Source organism: Canis aureus, chromosome 10, assembly GCF_053574225.1.
Source record: "Canis aureus isolate CA01 chromosome 10, VMU_Caureus_v.1.0, whole genome shotgun sequence".
Classification (NCBI taxonomy): Eukaryota; Metazoa; Chordata; class Mammalia; order Carnivora; family Canidae; genus Canis; species Canis aureus.
The window spans coordinates 21,111,774-21,129,131 of NC_135620.1; the positions used below are offsets into that span (position 1 = coordinate 21,111,774).

General features: G+C 37.8%; 1 protein-coding gene and 1 pseudogene across 7 annotated transcripts in view; one reads left to right on the forward strand and one right to left on the reverse strand.

Annotated features, from left to right (window-relative positions):
- The window catches only part of LOC144322817 (plakophilin-4-like), a 45,258-nt pseudogene that overhangs the window by 5,922 nt on the left and 21,978 nt on the right, over nucleotides 1-17,358 (reverse strand).
- The window catches only part of CDC42SE2 (CDC42 small effector 2), a 112,651-nt gene that overhangs the window by 5,402 nt on the left and 89,891 nt on the right, over nucleotides 1-17,358 (forward strand). The window lies entirely within an intron of this gene.

The window sequence follows — 17,358 nt, forward strand, 5'->3', positions numbered from 1 at the left end:
TCAAACTCAGGAACCCAAGATTATGAATCGCATCTTCCCCTGAGCAAGCCAGCCAGTTGCCCCAGTTTTGTAATCTTAGTATATATTTCCCTAGTTGAATTACTCTCCCACTCTCCTAAATTACTATTTTACATCTCTCCATTTTTAAATACATATTTTATTTAACCTCAGTTTGCCAATATATAAAACCCAGTGCTCATCTAATCATGTGCCCCCCCTTAATGCCCATCACCCTATATCTCTCCTTAAAACTTCACCTTTTTGCATTTTCATCTGATGACTTTGCTTCCTGTGTATTAAAAACGAAAGCAATCAGAAGAAAACTTTTTCATCTCTCTTTGCATCTGTACCCACACTCTCTGCATTTTCTATTTTGCTATGACCATGGGTTCCATTCTTGCCCCTGGTTCTATACTCTTCTCCTTGTCAAGGACATGGCATTGCCTCAGGATTCATCCCAGGCTCCTGGCTTCCAGTGAGCTGTGTCATCACTGTTCTCCATTTCTACAGGATCATTCTTACCAGAGTAGAGATGTGCTGAATATCTCCCATCTTTAAAACAAACATACCTCTCCCAACACATTTTTCTTTTAACTACTATTTTCTGAAAGTTATTTGTGGTCATCAGTGCTCCATATCTCTTTGGATCCATAACATTCAGTTTTTTTTTTTTTTCTTTTTCACTCTACTCTTGTTGAGTTTACTAATGACCTCCTTGGTGATATATTCCGTAGTCGGTTCTCAGTCCTAATCCTTTGGATGAAGCAGCAGCATTTGACATAGTTGATAATTTTCTTCTCTTTGAAACCTTTTTCCCTTTGCTTCTGGGACACTACTACTTACTTTTAGTTTCTTTCTTTCTTTTTTTTTTTTTGTAACCCCCAACTCCTAAAAAATAAGGCAGTGTCCTAGAGCTCTATGTTTAAACCTCTTCTATATTTATATGTAGTCTTTTGTAATCTCATCCTATTCTCCAGCTAGAATTATCATATAGTTCAAACTAAAAATGTTATCCTCAGCTTAGATCTTTTTTCCTAACCTCCAGACTTTTGTACCCAACTGCCAAGTCAGCATTCCCAACTAGACATCCCATATTTCGTAAGTCAAAACTAACCTCTTCATCTTTCTTTCTTTTACCCCAATGATTGTTCTTATTCCATCTCCCTCATCTTACTAGGTGTCAACCTCATTTTTTAGTTTTTTGTGGCTGAAACCTGGAGACATTCTTGACTTCACTTTCTCACACCCCTACGTCTAATTCAAAATAATGTATCATGAAAATATGTCCTGTACTTATCTTAAAATCTACTATAAGACTAAATACAGCCATAACTTAGTTATTCTCAACTCCTGCCACTCCATCTAAGCAACCATCGTCTCTTGCCTATCTTATTTTAGTTGTCTCTTTCCTGGTCTCTTTGCTGTTTCTGTTCTCAAGACAGTAGTCAGGGTGATCCTTTTGAAATGAAAGTTTAATTATGCTACTTCTATGTTCAGAACCCTTCAGTGGCTTTCCTTAGACTAAAAGCCACAATATAACAGGGCCTACAAAGGCCCTCCATCATCTGTACCTCCTTCTTTGATGATGTGTCCTATTACTCTCTCCTTGGTTTATTCCACATGAGGCAGATGGATTTCCTTAAACTTTCTTGAACCTGCCAAGCACAGTTTTGCTGTAGTGTCCTTAGGGAGAGAGCTTTCTTTTATTCACTGCAGAATCCCCAGTATTCAGAACAGTGATACTACGCACATGATGGGTATTCACATTTGTTATATGAGTGACTGCTTATCTTGTTATTCATGTCTTTGAAAACAGCTTTTATGTATGTTTGTATAACTAAAAGTATTTTGACTCTTTAAAATCATGTAGTACTAGAAGAATTAAGTAAAAATATTTAGATAAAAAGACAAAAAGTATGTTCAAATCAATTTTTGTGTATGGAAAGTGAAAATACACAGGAAAATGGTTAGGGACAGATAGGAAAGAACAGAGAGGTAAGGTAAATGGAATAAAGAAAAGAAAAGCCTGATTTGGAAGTAGGGTGATAACACTTACACTATTTTTGTCTTGCTCCATACTTCTTTTGGGCTGTTTCTTGAATTCTGAGTGTTGGTGATTTACATGGGCTTAGGCTCTGCAGGTTGGGCTGTATTACACCTTGCTTTTATCAGGGATATTGGTTCAGGTGAAATTGAGAGCCAAAACTTGGTTGCTTTTCTATTGCCAAACTCCTTTTGTTAAAGTTAATGTTACAAGAAACCGCTTTATCTGACTATATTCTTAGCACTTCTCAATTTTTTTTGCAGAGAGCTCAAGCAGAGGTGTCATAGTTTTTTTTTTTTTTTTTTAAATTTTTATTTATTTATGATAGTCACAGAGAGAGAGAGAGAGGCAGAGACATAGGCAGAGGGAGAAGCAGGCTCCATGCACCTGGAGCCCGATGTGGGATTCGATCCCGGGTCTCCAGGATCGCGCCCTGGGCCAAAGGCAGGCGCCAAACCGCTGCGCCACCCAGGGATCCCGAGGTGTCATAGTTTTAAAGATTTTGAGTGTACACAAATTTCTTAGTATGCTTTGTGCTTAGTATTGCACTGCCTATTTACTGCTCTCTCAGGAAAGGGGGGTCTGTAAGTAGTTTTATTGTAGTTCTGTGGTAAGCTAGCAGATAGCTACATTAATGTGCACAATTTTATTGAGTAATGTTTATAAGCATATTTGTGCTCTTAAATGAAAAATACTTGAATGTATATATGTGCATTTTTAAAACTGTAGTTTAAGTAATACTCAGGTGGAAAATGGGAGTGTGAGGGAAATTAATGATAATGCAAGCTTCCAGTATTTCATTATGCTGAGACAAGATTTTTTAAACCCTTTTAAAAATTAATTAATTAATTAATTACTTTTGGAGATTTTATTTTTAAGAATCTCTACACCCAGTGTGGGGCTCAAATCCACAACCCTGAGACTAGGAGTCACATGCTCCACTGACTGAGCCAGCCATGTACCCCTAAAATTTATTTATTTTTAAACTCTTTTTTTCTGAGTTATGCCTTATTTCCTGTTAATTAAAAAAAAACTTCTAGGGGTACCTGGGTGGCTCAGTCGGTTAAACATTGCCTTTGACTGTGGTTATGATCCTGGGGTCCTGGGAGCCTATTTCTCCTTTTCTTCTTATCTCCCCCTTCTGCTGTTGCATTAGTGCGCGCTCTCTCTTGCTCGCTCTCTTGCTCTCTCTCTCCCTCTCAAATGGATAAAATCTTTTTTTTAATAAAGATTTTTATTTATTTATGCATGAGAGACACAGAGAGAGAGGGAGAGAGGCAGAGACACAGGCAAAGGGAGAAGCAGGCTCCACGCAGGGAGCCCGATGTGACCTGATCCCTGGTCTCCAGGATCCCGCCCTGGGCTGAAGGCAGGTGCTAAACCACTGAGCCATCCAAGGATGCCCGGATAAATAAAATCTTAAGAAAAATAAAAAAATAAACTTAAAACTCCCCTTTTCAAAAAAGATTTTATTCATGAGAGACACAGAGAAGCAGGCTTCTCTTGGGAAGCCCCATGGGGGACCAATCCCAGGACCCCAGGACCACAACCCAAGCCAAAGGCAGACGCTCAACACTGAGCCACCCAGGCATCCCTTTAAAAATCCTTTAAATAGTGAAAAGAGGTGGCTTAGAAGTTCCTGAATAACTTTTTATGCATTAGGTATAAGTTACTCTCCATAAACCAATCTAAAGACTTCCCTATTTTTATGTAATATGCAATAAATTTGTCTTGATTGACTTGTCTGATGGACTTTTATATGGCCAAAAGGTGGACTTAATTTTCATGGTCATAGAGGTATGGGTACGTATGTGTTGGTTTGTATTTATAGTTCATACTATAATACGTAATGTAATACGTATATGTCATATACGTAGATGTAATACGTAGATGTCATATAAACTTGTGTATGCTTGATACTTTAACTCCTAAGCAATAATACCTATAAGTCAGGTGTGGTATATTTTTCTTTCATATTAAATAGGAAATTAAAATATAAAAATTTTCTTACTAAAATGTGACACAGGTTTTTTAAAAATTTTTATTTATTTATGATAGTCACACAGAGAGAGAGAGAGAGAGGCAGAGACACAGGCAGAGGGAGAAGCAGGCTCCATGCACCAGGAGCCCGACGTGGGATTTGATCCCGGGTCTCCAGGATCGCGCCCTGGGCCAAAGGCAGGCGCCAAACCGCTGCGCCACCCAGGGATCCTGTGACACAGTTTTTTAAAAGTTTTTGTATCTTGTAAAATTATTTTGGATGACATACTAACAAGTGTTTGTCTACAGTTTTGAATTAATTGTTCTGTTTTGTAGGGTAATTATGTAATCTTCATTAGAATTTCTCATTGTGGGCAGCCCCAGTGGCACAGTGGTTTAGCGCTGCCTGCAGCCCGGGGTGTGATCCTGGAGACCCGGGATTGAGTCCCACGTCGGGCTCCCTGCATGGAGCCTGCTTCTGCTTCTGCCCGTGTCTCTGCCGCCCCCCCCCCTGAATTAAATAAAATTTAAAAAGGTCAAGAATTTCTCATTGGCCTATATGAACTCATAGGTTACATTTCACATAAGAAATACCCATCTTGGATTAATAAAATCCTTATTTCTGGACACCTGAGTGGCTCAGTTAGATTAGCGTACCAGTCTTGATTTTAACTCAGGTCATGATCTCAGGGTTGTGAGATTGAGCTCTGCGTCCGCCTCTGCCCTGGGCAGCAGGCTCTGTGCTGGGCATGGAGTCTGCTTAAGATTCTTTCTCCTCCCTCTACCTCTCTCCCCCATATATGCATGCATACTCTCTCTCTCCCTATAATATGCATTCATTCATTCAACAAATTTATCAAACTACTCTTCCCGATCTGCTAAGGATAAAATACAAACTGTACTCACCGAAAAATACAAACTCACTCACACTCTGTCTATATAATAGGGACCTGACAACTTCCCAGGGTAGCTCACCTTTGCTCACTGCGTTTAGCCACTAAATAATTTTTCAGATAGGCTTTGCTTGTTCTTGCCTTAGGGTTTTTATACTAGTTGTTTCCTCTGTTTGAAATGATGGTTCCCAGATCTTTGCAAGGCTGGGCTCTTATCTTTTAGATCTCAGCTTAAAGATCACCTCATTTCCTCACCACTTTAAAACAGCACCTTCCCATCACTGTTACACTTGCCTTAGAGCACTTATCAGATCTTAATGTTTTTAACTTTAAAAAAAAAATATTTATTTATTCATGAGAGACAGAGAGAGAGAGAGAGAGAGAGAGAGGCAGAGACATAGGCAGAGAGAGAAGTAGGCTCCATGTAGGGAGCCTGATGTGGGACTTGATCCCGGAACTCCAGGATCATGCCCTGGGCCGAAGGCAGACGCCAACTGCTGAGCCACCTGGGAGTCCCATGCTTTTAACTTTTTAAAGCGTGTCCTAAAATAGATTAAGCTTTATGAGAGCAAGGAACTCCTTTTTCTTGTTCCTTGCTGTCAACAATGCTCAGAACAATACCTGCCACTGGTAAGTGTTTAGTAAAGTGGGCAGCCCCGGTGGTGCAGCAATTTGGTGCCGCCTGCAGCATGGGGTGTGATCCTGGGGACCTGGGATCGAGTCCCACATCGGGCTCCCTGCATGGAGCCTGCTTCTCCCTCTCTCTCTGCCTGTGTCTCTGCCTCTTTCTCTCTGTGTCTATGAATCAATAAATAAAATATTAAAAAAAATGTTTAGTAAAGTGTTGAATGAATAAGGTAGTAATCTCATCTATTTTTTTATTGTGAGTGAATTTAATTAGTATACTGACATCTTAAAGTGTTGAAAATGTATTCCTTCTAACTTGGGTGAGTAGGAAATGGGATTATTCAGTCAAAAGCCTGATTTAAGTATGAAAAAATTTAGGAACTGCTGTGATGATCCTTAGAACAGTCTTGGGTGGAACTAGTGTTGTGTGGAAGCTGGTGATGATCTTGTGCATCTTTCCAGCTTCATGTTCAGTGACATCATTATGGCAGCTTGAAACCGGCTATGGTAGGACTATTTACAACATGGGAATCTGCAAAAGCTATAAATCAGGGCCTTTTTTTTTTCAGAGAGGTAGCTGTTAAATATTTATCAGGAGACCACTGGATGGAATCTCACAAAATTGCTGTTTTTATGGATAAAAAATGCTTGAATATTGACAAGCATTTTTTCTTATGGTTTAACCGAGCAGAGTTAGTTATTTTGGTTTGAAGATAATTTATTTTAGTCTGTGTAGTCAGTTCCGTCAGTGATTTACCTCAGTGCTGTACTTTTCTGTTTTTCAAAGTTGCATTCCTTTCACATCTGATGATGATTTGTAGATTCTTTTATTGTGTAAAAACTGGTTATTTGTATGTTTGTATCTTAATTGTTTAACTGTACATCTTATTTTGACTAGTTCATTTCAGAGCAGGCACAAAAGATCTTGAGATGCCTTTGAAGGTGTTTTTGGTTTGCTTCTGAGTTGCTGTGCCCATTGTAAGGTGTTCTTTTCCTGGCAAAGAAAATAGAGCTGATTCAATCTGAGTCATAAATTATTCGGTAACTTTTATTTTAAAATTTGCTTTTCAGAATGATTTACATAAATACACCTGTGTTCAGTTTTTCTTTTTTTTTCTGACTTTTTTGTTTTCTTCTTTTGCCCGTCTACCTCTGAGTGCTTACTTGCTGTCTCTGATTATCTATCTACTTCCTGCTACTCTGATTTCTTCTCTGAATCATTATCTCTAAATCAGTGAAATAATGTTCTATTTCTCAGGTTTCAGTAGTTATTCTCTCGTCTCTCTTATGATCCACCTGCACATTCCATGCTATTTTCACCCTCTTCCCCCCATTCAATAAAGAGATTATTTTCTTATAGGCATCTGAGGAAATCTATTTAAGATTTTCTTGAGGAAATTAATTTAAAAATTGAACTTGGTTAATTTACTGACAGCTCTTGAGTGACATTAGCATTACACAAACTCTGAATAAGTGGATTTGAATTGGTGATATTGAATTAAAATATGGCACCTGTATTTCTTACCCTTTAACTCAAGTTGTTCTCTCTCATGCACAAGCACTAAACACGTGTTTGATGCAGAGAATCAGAGTATACGTGTAAGCTAAAGAAAAAAATCACATCCATAATTCTCTCATCGTCAGATAACCAAACTGGTAATGTTTTGTTGAATGTCTTTCCAGGCAAATCAATGAATAAGTTGCCTGTTTTTTTTACCGAAGTCAGATCTTAGTAACAGTTGAGCAAATACTGTGATCATAAAAGCATGACTTTTTATTACTTTAGTTTGAAAGGATCTCATTGGAAAGTGAAAATTTTGTTTGACAGTGGGTAAAGCTGTAAGTAAAGTTGTGATTAAAAACAATGGTGTTTATGGAGAGTAGAATTGTGGTAAGTCACCTCGACTCAAAAATTACTTCAGCAGTAATTTTTTTCTTAAGGGCTCTTTTACCATTGCACAATAGCTTGATTGTGTTATACCAGCTAAGTAAAACAGTACATGATTCTGTGTACAGTAGACTTCTTTTAATAATAGCCCTAGGGTAAAATAAGGGGCAGTGTAGATAGGTTCATATTTTTTGTTCTGCCCCAACTTCTACCAATGCCTTAATATTGAGATAATTTCAGGGGAAAAGAAGGTGTTTTTTAAAGGTTTTTATCCAGTTTGTAAAAGTTTCATTAGATATTGCTACTTTTTTTTTATTTTTTATTATTTATTTATTTATTTATTTTTTAATTTTTATTTATTTATTTATATTTTTACTTTTTTTTTAATATGCCAGAAAGAGGAGTCAGGGAGTTCTTGGAAAAAAAGTTTTAATTTAAGAATTCTTGTATTAATGTTTGAGTTGATTTTTGTTTTTGTGGATGTGCAGATCCTGTGGAAGAATCCCTCATATATATTGGTATATTCCATGCTTTGTAAATCAGTCCTAATCTTATCAAGTAGCTAAAAGTACTTTTGTACTAAAAGTAGCAGTTTTTGGGCAGCCCAGGTGGCTCAGCGATTTAGCGCCGCCTTCAGCCCGGGGCCTGATCCTGGAGACCCGGGATTGAGTCCCACGTCAGACTCCCTGCATGGAGCCTGCTTCTCCCTTGGCCTGTGTCTCTGCCTCTCTCTCTCTGTGTCTCTCTCTGTGTCTCTCTCTCTCTCCCTCATGAATAAATAAATAAAATCTTAAAAAAAATAAAGTAGCAGTTTTTAAAGCTATATGAAGGGTCCTTTAAGGGTTGTATAATTTAAATGACTTTTCCTCTATGACAGCTGTATTCATTACCTATAGAAGAGTAGAAAGTTGGTTTCCTACTTGTTTTTATTTTTTATCTCATATTTTTTTTTATTGTATTATTGCTTACTTACAAGCTCCTGTACTCTTTTCCTGAGTAGCTAAAGTAGCCATTTCTCTTAACGTAGTGCTACCTCATGGGTGATGCATATAATCCTGTAAACATGTCTCATGTCATAAAGAAGGATAAAAGGCATTATAATTAATGTAGCCTTTTCTATTGAGAAATGATGCATTTGTTGCAAAAAGGGGAGATTAGCAATTCCTAAAAAAATGTTTTTCAGTGAGTTTGTAATATTTGTAAATGTTGGAAGGTTCAGTGAATCTTGATATGAATTCAAGAAAAGTGTTTAGAAATTCATGTAACCCAGGTGGACTCGTATTGTAATGTCCTTTTAATTTGCCTATTGTAGGAGGAGAGTGGGTCTTGTGACTGAGAAATAGGTATTTTTCAAACTTTAATTTCACAGTGAATTTTTAGTCTCCCCAGTTTTGTATTTGTTTTGTGAATAAGACCTTGTTTTTGTAAGAATGATACAAACTAAAGCTCAGAAATTAGTCACATAGTAAAGGGCAGCACCACTGTTCAAAATCTTGTCTGATTTTCAGAGTCAGTGACTTGGGAAGCATTGTAAAGTGGCAGAAAGAACATGGACTTTGGAATTAGGCACACCTTTGTTTGATCCATAACTTCACCATGTATTTGCTTCATAGCCAAACCCTGAATCTTGGTGATCTTAATTTTTTCTTTTTCTTTTTCTTTTCTTTTCTCTTCCTTTCTGTTCGTTTATTCGTTCATTTGTTCATTTGTTCATTCATTCAGGAGAGGCATAGGCAGAGGGAGAAGCAGGCTCCCTGCTGGAGCCCGATGTGGGACTAGATCCTGGAACTCCGGGATCACAGCCTGAGTGGAAGGCAGACACTAAACCTCTGAGCCACCCAGGTGTCCTTGATTTTAATTTTTTCTCTATTAAGTGAGGGTAATAGTTTTGGGAGGATTAAATGAGGTATACATTAAGTATTTGGCTTGCAGAAAGTATTAATATTTCATTTCGTTTTGCTACTGCATATTATTTTAAAACCTCTTCAGAGTCAGTTGAACATTTTACTTGAAAGTGAATTGCAGTCAGGAAACTGGAAATTCATGTAGGCCAGGTGAACTCGTATTGTAATGTTCTTTTAATTTGCCTATTGTAGGAGAGTGGGTCTTGAGACTATTTTAAAAAGTATTTTAACTTTAAGAAGAGTGTTAAAGTTAAAAGCCTAAGTAGAACAGATTGAAAATGGTAAGAAAGTAACTAAACTCTTGATTTATAGTATATAGTATAACAGTTATGGGCATAAAGATATCTGATTGTTTACTTATTAATTTATTTTTAAGTAATCTCTACACCCAACATGGGCCCCAAACTTGGGACCCTGAGATCAAGTTGCATGCTCATCCAACTGAGCCAGCCAGGTACCCCAACGATGTCTATTTTAAAGGCTAAGAACTGACACGTTGCAGAAGAAAAAAAAGGGACTAAAATATGGAAAAAAACCAAGTTTCTCTTACTAGATTTAAGATTTAAGAACTGTTGCCAATTCACTTGATCACAGTGATACAGGTACTAAATTTATTGCTGGAAGAAGTGTAAATGTGTATAACCTTTTTTTTTTTTTTCTCCCAAAAGCATTTTGATGTATATCAAAGACTAGTGTTTTTTTCCCTGAGGCTCCAAGGAAATAATCCTTGCTCTTTTTTTGAGAGAGGAGGTGCTTTTTTTTTTTCTTTTTGTGGCAGCTTTATCGAGATAATACATGTGACACTGTGAGTTAGAATAAGAAATAATCTATTTGGTCTTCCCTGTTTTTGGTGTAGAGCTCCTAAATCTCTTGGAATTTTCTAAGAGAGCTATAAAGGTGTCTTTTGTTATGTTAATGAGGTGGGTTTTGGGAGGCTCTAAAGATGGCCGCTGGTTGCTAGGGGAACCAACCCTGTGATGAGAGGGTTGGAATTTTCAATCCTACCTCTCTGATCTGAAAGTTGAATTGCCAGTGACCAGTGATTTAATCAATCATGACTGCGTAATGGAGCCTCCGTAAAATTTAAAGGATGGGGTAGGATAACTTCCTCGTAGTGAACACATGGAGGTGCTGGGGGGGAGTGGCATGCTCAGAGAGCAGGGAAGCTACAGGCCCTTTTCCTATCCCTGTGTAGCTCTTCCATTTGGCTGTTCCAGAAGTACATCCTTTCATAATAAACTGGTAATCTTGTGACTGAAACATTTCTCAGACTTTTGTGAGCTGCTCTAGCATATTAATCAAACCTGAGAAGGGGTCATGGAACTTCTAAAGTTCAGAAGCACAGATGACAGTCTGGACTTAAGCTTGACCTCTGGAGGGTGGAGCAGTCTTGTAGGACCGAGCCCCTTTACCTGCCTGTGGGATCTGGTCTAGAGCTCTCTAGGTATGTTAGGATTGATGGCCAGTTGGTGTTGGAGAATTGCTTGGTGTTGGTATGTTCACTTCAGAATTGGTGTCAGGATTGTTACTTACCTATTCTAATCTACCTTTTAAAGTATTTAAGTCAGTGTTGTGCAACCATCAGCACTGTGTAATTTTACTTTATTTTTTTAAAAGATTTTGTTTGACAGAGACAAGGAGCGCGCACACAAGCAAGGGGGAGTGGCAGGGAGAGGGAGAAGCAGGCTCCCTGCTAAGCAGGGAACCCAACATGGGACTCCATCCCAGGACCCTAGGATTATGACCTGAGCCTAAGGCAAACGTTTAACTGAGTGAGCCACCCAGGTGCCCCAGCCTTGTGTAATTATAGAATATTTTCGTTACTCCGAAAATAAATTAACAGTCATTCCCCATTCCTCCATCTCCTCCAGCTCCTGGCAACCACTAATCTGTGTCTGTCTCTAGATTTGCCTCCTTTGGACATTTTATATAAATGGGACCATACACTTTGTTTTTTTGTGAGTGGTTTTTTTCTACTTAGCATGTTTCAGGGTTCTTCTATGTTGTAGCATGTATCAGCCCTTGGTTGTTGTATATGAATATTATTCAGTTGTATGGATACACCACATTTCATTTATCCCTTCATCAGTTAGTAGGTATTTGGTTTGTTTCCATATTTTGGCTATTAAGAATATTGCTGTGAGTATTAATCTGCAACTTTTTGTGTGGATATGTATTATTTTTTTGTAAAATTTATTTACTTATTGTAGAAGAGAGCACAAGTAGGGGATGGGGCAGGGGGAGAGGTAAGCATACTCCTCATTGTGTATTACTGATAAATTTATCCAGCCAAGATCACTCACTGTTGTAATGTTACTTTTTTATGTTGACCTAACATTTGTCTTATATTATAAATAAACATAAAGTAAAAAAAGAAATCAGACTACAGTTTAAGAGAATCACTTTATGCTACATTGGACAGAAAAGGCCAGCAATCAATGTGCTTTTATGACAGTCAGTATCACTTGAGCAGGAAGATGGAAGAGAGAGAAAGAATGTCAAGCAGATTCCCCTCTGAGTGCAGAGCCAGTCCCTGGGCAGGATCTTACAGGTGTTGAGATCATGGCCTGAGCCGAAATCAGGAGTCAGGTGCTTAACTGACTGAGCCACCTAGCACCCTCTCAGTATACATTTTAAACTTCTTCCTAGTGTATCTGTGAGAGTTCTTTGCAAGATACAGATAGTATCTGGGATTTTCAAATAGAAGAATATTATACAGGCCATTTGATACTTAAAAAAATCATTGGATGGTTTGGAAGAGTTGGAGTTAGAGAACCATCACTGGATTATATGTTTAAGAACGTAAGGCCATAGCTGAAGGGTCAGGAAGGTAACCATCATAGGTATGCTGAATATGTGATATGACTGCTGCTTGCTTGCTCTGGCTACTAAAGTTATTGTAATTGCTTCTAATCACATTGATTTCATTGTGTTACTGCTAACCACTTAAATGAGCAATATAGAAGGATAGCTTCATAATTTTCTTTCCTTCACGTTTGCTTTCCAAATCTCAAAAGAGGCCTTCTTAGATTCCCAGTGCTAACTATAACATGAAGTCTGGGAAATGTGGTTTATTGGTTTTATTTTGTTTTAACTTCCCTGCACCTGAGGCACAGGAAGGCACATATAAGGAGTGGTAGGAAAGAATGAATGTCAAGTGCAACTTGAGTAACCTAACATTCAGCAGAAGCCTTCATATTTTTTGGTGATAAGGCTTTATGTCTTTACATCCAGTGTATTTTGAAGATGGTGAGATAAAAAAAATCCACCTTAGATTTGATATGTTCAGGACATTTTCTTATAATGTGAGCCCTTACCCTTCTGTTATTTTCATAAAGCAGCATGTCTATTGTAATATTTCCATTTGGAAATAAACCAGTGTTTGTAGAAAGTTCTTTTATACTGTGTTTACCTCTGGGTTGAATAGGTATAATATTTCCAGAGAATATGATTATAAAATACTCTATTTTGGGGGGTGCCTGGGTGGTTCAACTCTTGATTTCATTTCAGATCATGATGTCAGGGTCCTGAGATTGAGCCCTGTGTCAGACTCCAAGCTCAGCAGGGGGTTTGCTTGGGATTCTCTCTCTCTTCCTCTTCCACTATCCTCCCCCTGCTCACACTCTCTGTTGCTCACTCTCTCTAAAATAAATCTAAAAAAGAAAAAGAAAATCTTGCCTTTCCCTAATTCCTGTTTTTCACAGGATTAAGGTAATAATGTAATTTAAAATGTTTCTTTTTAAAAATCATTTAGTGCTACCTCTCTGTTCATTAATTTGTCAACATAGGAGAAGCTGCGTAATCTTTAAAAAGAATGTGCAAGCAAAAGTAGCTTTTCCCCTTAAAATTTAGAATGAAAACATGTATGCTTTTCTGATATTGAGCTTGCTGATTGATTGATTGATTGATTGAGGCATCTGGGTTGCCCAGTCAGGTGTCTGATTTCTGCTCAGGTCATGATCTCAGGGTCCTGGGATCAAGTCTCGCTTAGGACTTCTCACTCAGTGGGGAGTCTGCTTCTTCCTCTCCCTCTACGTATCTCCCAGCTTGTGCGTACATGCTTTGTTTCTCTCTCACAAAAATAAAACAAAAGTGAATAAACAAAATCCTGATTGGAGCTGAAATTAAGAGTCGGACATTTAACAACTGACTTATCCAGGTGCTCCAGATAGTGAATTTTTTTTAAAGAAATTTTTATTTCCTTATAAAATTTTGAGAATATTACAAGTTAGTGTGCTTTTGTATTAGAAAGTATTTTATAAAAAAAAAAGAAAGTATTTTATAGCTGTCATATTTTGTATTTAGTATTTTTAGTATGTTGAGCATGTCATTAAATAGCCTTTTGCCAAACAACTTCGAAATGTTGTATCTTGGGCTCTTCACTGTTAAGTATTTGAGAATATATTACTGTGTAGCTTCATTTGGCATCTGTTGTTTGCAAGACAGTATTAAGTTGACCTGGAAACCTAACTCTGCTTGCTTTTCCTTTCCTGTCCTGTCCTGTCCTGTCCTGTCCTGTCCGGCACGATTGGGGTAGACAGCAGGAGAATCTTGAGAGGACTGATGGTGAAGCTTGACACAGGCTGGATATTACAACCCTGAGATCATGACCTGAGCCAAAAACAAGAGTTCAGCACTCATGTGACAGCCACTCAGTGCTGCCTAAGTCTGCTTTAGAGATGCCTGTTGACTGCTTGCAAGGAGCATGGGATTAGGTGTTGGTATAAGCATTTTTGGGCACTGAAATTGAAGGGTCAGTGCCCATTTTTTCCTCCCAACTATTTTCTAAATTGATTATTTTTATTATTTTTATTTTTTTTTCATTTTTTAAAATTTTTATTTATTTATGATAGTCACACACACACACAGAGAGAGAGAGAGAGAGAGAGAGAGGCAGAGACACAGGCAGAGGGAGAAGCAGGCTCCATGCACCGGGAGCCCAACGTGGGATTCGATACCGGGTCTCCGGGATCGCGCCCTGGGCCAAAGGCAGGCACTAAACTGCTGCGCCACCCAGGGATCCCTAAATTGATTATTTTTAAAGAGCTGATAGTATTCTGTTGCTATCCTAGTTAGTTCTAGGGCAATGTTACTCTGTGTCTGCAAGTTCATGTATCTTTGAACTTTCTTGTGTATGTACTTTCTAAAACTTTTTTGGAAAACTTTGTACTTCCTCATAAATTTTAGAAATGACATTACAACCTTAAGTTTATGAAATTTCCAAAGATGTAATTTCTGGAGTGTTGTATGTTGTCTAATGTTTTTAAAGAATGTATTTCCAAACACCTTGACCCTGTGTGTTCTGCTTATTCACTTTAAAGGAAAGAAATACTGTAAAATTTGTTAGTCCTCCTTGTCAAGCCAGACTGTGTATGTTTTCTTGTCAGATGTGGCCTGACATTTGCAATGCTAATAGAAATAACAACACCTGCACTGAACAACTACTGGATAACTATTTTCATTACCAAATTCTAACATATTGATTAGACAAGGAGTCTTGCCATGAATTTCTTTGAATATTTTTTGGTTTGCTTACATGAAGCTCCATCTCTGCCAGTTATGCCTTTGGTGCACTGTAGACTTCTTAGAAATCAGTACTAAGGCTTGAGATGAGTTAAGAAGTTGGGCTTTCTTCTACAACATAGAAGGGTTATAGTGAAAGGGAAAGTGGAAAAAGAATGAATGATGCCTAGGCACATCAATTTTACTTTACTTAAAAAGTTATTTAAATCATTTTTTTGAGCAATCTCTATGCTCAACCTGGGATTTGCACCCATGACCCTTAGACCAAGAATGGCACACTCCACCGACAGAACTAGCCATATGATCCAAGGCACGTCCGTTTTAAAAAGAGCATAGAAGGAATTTAGAGACCTCAAAGTGGATTTCCTTACAACTGTCCAGACCTATCTTATGTAGTACTGGAAAGTATCAGACCTTACACCGGGTTGAAGGGAATAGTTAATCTTCTGCTTTAATTGGTATTGTGTATTTATCTTTTTAAGTAAATTACCTCCTTTTTAATTTTGCCTTGAAAGCTTTGTTTTGAAAAACTGTAAAACTGACCTTTGTGATGAAACCATTGTGGTTTTCGTAGTGCTCTATAGCCCAGTGAACATAGTAGTCAGACACTTTTTTTTTTTTTTTTTAAGATTTTATTTATTTATTCATGAGAGAGACAGAGGCAGAGACAGGCAGAGGGAGAAGCAGGCTCCATGCAGGAAGCCCGATGTGGGACTCGATTCCAGGACTCCGGGATCACGTCCTGAGCCAAAGGCAGACGCTCAACCACTAAGCCACCCAGGCATCCCTACCTTACACTTTATACCACAATAAATTCTTGATTTTCCAGAGTTGAGTATACAAAAGAAAACCTTACAAATAATGGAAGAAAACATGAATCATTATAAAAACTATTGGGTGTGGGGAAATCTTCACAAGCCATCCAGCATATAACAATCCCCTGTATCTGTGGGGTAAATATTTCCAAGACCCTAGTAAATGTCTGAAATCATGGATAGATAGCCCAGAACCCTTAGTTACTATAGTTTTTTTTACTATGTAAATACCTATGATAGAGGTTGATGTATTAGGCACAGTAGGAGTTTGATAACAGTATCTAATAATAAAATAGAACAATTATAACAATATACTCTAATAAAAGTTATGTAGAATGTGGGCTTTTTATATCAAAATAGCTTTTTAAAAAAGTATATTAATTTTAAAGATTTTATTTAATGAAATAAATAGAGCAGGGGAAGGAGAAGAGGGAAAGGGACAAGAAGACCCCACAGAGAGTGTGCAGCCCAAGACTGGGCTGGATCCCGTGATCCTGAGATCATGACCTGAGCCAAAACCAAGAGTCAAGTGGTTTAACAAATCAAGCCACTGAGGAGCCCTCATTTATTTATTTTTTTAAGTAATCTTTATACTGTGTAGTGTAGGGCTTGAACTCATGATCTCAAGATCAAGAGTCATGTGCTCTTCCAAGTGAGCCAGCCAGCAACCCCTCTCAGTATATCTTAGTGTACTATACTCCTCTTTCTTGTGATGATGTGAGATGAAAAAATGCCTCTGTGACGGATTGAAGTGAGATGACTGACGTAGGCATTGTGAAGTAATATTAGGCTACTCTTGACCGTATTTCAAAAGGAGGATCCCGTGCTTGTGACTGTGGTTGATAGTGGGTAACTGAAACCAGGAATAAGGGGAAGAGTACTGTATGCTTCATTAAAAAAGTAAATGCCTGAGGAGCCTGGGTGACTCTGTTGATTGAGCACCCGACTTTTGAATTTGGCTTAAGTCATGATCTCAGGATTGTGAGGTTGAGCCCCATGTTTGGCTCCTTGCTGGGTGTAGAACTGCTTAAGATTCTCTCTCTCTCCCTCTGCCCCTTACCCCACTTAAAAAAAAAAAGAAAAAAAAGTAAACCTCAAAGTTGTTTTATGGCCATAAATTTTTAAATATTTTATTTAAATTCAATTTGCCAACATATAGTATAACACCCAGTGCTCATATTATCATGTTAAATTTTTTTTTTTATCATGTTAAATTTTTAAAAATGCAGATTCTTCCCTGTTTCAGAAATAACAACTTTAAAAATACATATAAAAGGTCACGATTCTAATTTACATCTAAGTTATCTTGCAATTTTCATCTATTATCCCTTTTGCTTTTGAGTTTAGAGAAATCTTTCAAAGTGAAGTTGTTACAAGCATAACCCAGTACCAATAAACCTTCCTGATGATTCCTTTGCTAAGTTTAGGGGTTATTTGGCTCTTGGTAACAGACAAGGTTGTACATACACAGGAGTGGGTGGAATTGAAATTGTTAGGGAAATTGTCTCTTGTGTTCTCTTGGAATAAAGTACAGATCTTCCTCAACTTAGAATGGGGTTACATCTTAAGAATATCCAGAAACTAAAAGGCATTTAAAACACTTAACCTACCAAACATCATCACCTTAGCCTGCCAGGTTCTCTGAACACTTGCATTCACCTACAGTTGGGTAAAAAAGGTCTAA